Raw genomic sequence first — 2,436 nt, 5'->3', positions numbered from 1 at the left:
AAAGGCAGAATAAGAGGATAAAGTCAAATCATGCAATAATGTTTTGTCAACAACTTCGAGCGTAGAGTCTTCAACGTTCAGAGGAGTGGGTACAACACGGACATTTTACATGATTTTTGTCTTGTCCATGTTCATTTTCAGACCCACTTGATGAGAGGCTCGAATCTACTGGGGACATCGAGCATTTCTTCCACGGTTTCAGCCATGTCTACGATATCGTCCGAATCGAAGGTGAGTGATGTTCTCGCTGTTGATATTTATGCCGAATCGGCATGTTTCGCGGGAGGCGCCTGGATGAGGGCGGCGCAGGACCGGTCTTTGTGGAAATCCTTGGGGGAGGCCTTTGTCCAGCAGTGGATGTCATTCGGCCGGAACGAACGAACAACATTGAATAATAGAAAACTCGAACCGCCTAAGTTTCTGCATTGGACCACGATGGGCCATGGAATGCAGGCCGGGGCATGCATGGCGCTCGCAGATACTTGCGTCTATGGATTTATGCCATATGCAAAAATTTCGAGGATCCTTCGCATGATGCAGGAGTATGGAGATTATAATACAATTGTATGTATCAGAGGAACGAAACTGTAAACGATTTACGCCCGTATTCACAAACATTACTATGAGGTCTCACGGTGCGCGTGGACACACAGGGTGACACACGAACCAATCACAGAGCTACTCAATGCTGTACGTTTGATTTGCTGCTTCACTTAAGAAAGCACCGTTTGTGAATAGGGGTGTTAAAGACACGCTAAATAGTGACGTCAAGTTTGTAATGGAAAATAATGAGATAACTCAGCCTGCAAAACCCTAATCAAACTAGGGACAAATACATTTTTTTTGTAGGTACTATCCGTTTCCCTACTTGTGTGGATACGTTACACAAATTTAAAAAAATAGTGAATAGGCACTAACAGGGCAGATATGTACCATCCTAGACTGCATCCCACCTAACATCAGGTGCTATTGTGGTCAAATAACTGCCTCGTTATGCATAAAAAAAATTGCCCTATAGGCGCTTTGCCCTTTTAACCTTGTTGTGCCAAGACCATATCTAATTGTCATTAACACAACTAGAATCTTAAAATATGATAACGGTCTTGCACCTTTTCAAGCACAAGACTTAGTCTGAGTATTACTTGCTTATCTAATGCCGGTTTTCACCATCAATCCCCAATTTTTAAGTGACTCCTATGTTAACACATCTATTTACATCATGTTTTATAGGGGTCACTTAAAAATTAGGGATTGATGGTGAAAACGGGCATAATTCTATTAAAAGATATCGCTAAGGGAGTTTTTGAATGTAAAATCAAATCGCCACGTCACGCCCCACAATTTCCCCAATCTGACCAAACCATTAACCGCATGCAGCTGAAGAAATCCGCCTCCTGCGCCAATAAATTACGTATCACTGCCGGCTGCAATAAATCCCGGGTTCCTTCCCGTCCCGGGTCAGATAGTCCCGAATACGGGACGCTAAAGTATCAAGACTGCTCAAAGAGCAAGTTGTGAGGAAAGTTTGGATTGATGCGTGGAATATCGGTGAAATAGACGTTAAGTTTTGCTGCAATATTGGTGAAGACTTACAAATAAATTGATGCAGTAGATGCAGTTTGTATTCGGGGTATCGGTTTGACATTTGTATCCTTTTATTTCCACGATGCAGGGTGTACCATTAGTAGATTTGTTAATTTTGAAGAACTTTAAAAAATACATATTAAAACAACATGCCTTTGAAACATAAATCGACAATTAAAAGAATTATTGCTACCTAATCGAAACTTTACAAAAATCCTTCGTTTTCATGTCCAGCATTTGTATCGATATGTCTACACTAAGACACATCATAGGTAGTTGCAGTAGATGGTGTTATTTGCAACAAAAATATAGAGTCAGATTTGCATAGAAGTTGAATTACTTCTGTGTATTGTATTCTAGTATAAGATTTTGCAGCACAATTAGGCTGAGTTGCACCACCTAACTTTGACCGTAACTATGACGATAACCGGTGTTTTTTGTATGGAGTTTGACAGATTTTTGACGTTTGTCAAAGTTAAAGTAGGATGGTGCAACCCAACCTTAGTGTATTTTCTGTAAACCAATCGTTAAATTCCTCTTGTTGTTCAAAAATCTAACAGGCCTGTACTAAAGAACAAGGCAAACTGACCTACAAAATTAGGGATGACAACGGCAAACAAGAGTTTCGCGAAACTACATAATTATGTTTATATCCGAAGTTTGAGTTGGCTTTCCTCCAGTTTACCTGTGCTCGGCTAAAAGCACAACTTATTTTAACACAGTAGGGTATGTTCCCATGTGCTATAAAAATCTTCGAGGCGGTAATAACCTTAATAGTTACGGTTATTCGAGAGCTTCCCGATCGCTTTAATAGTGTTTCATAATAGGGTATTTGTCACGACCAATCAATTG

The sequence above is a fragment of the Ostrinia nubilalis genome, chromosome 17, assembly GCF_963855985.1.
Source record: "Ostrinia nubilalis chromosome 17, ilOstNubi1.1, whole genome shotgun sequence".
Lineage (NCBI taxonomy): Eukaryota > Metazoa > Arthropoda > Insecta > Lepidoptera > Crambidae > Ostrinia > Ostrinia nubilalis.
Note: the sequence above shows the minus strand (reverse complement) of the source record.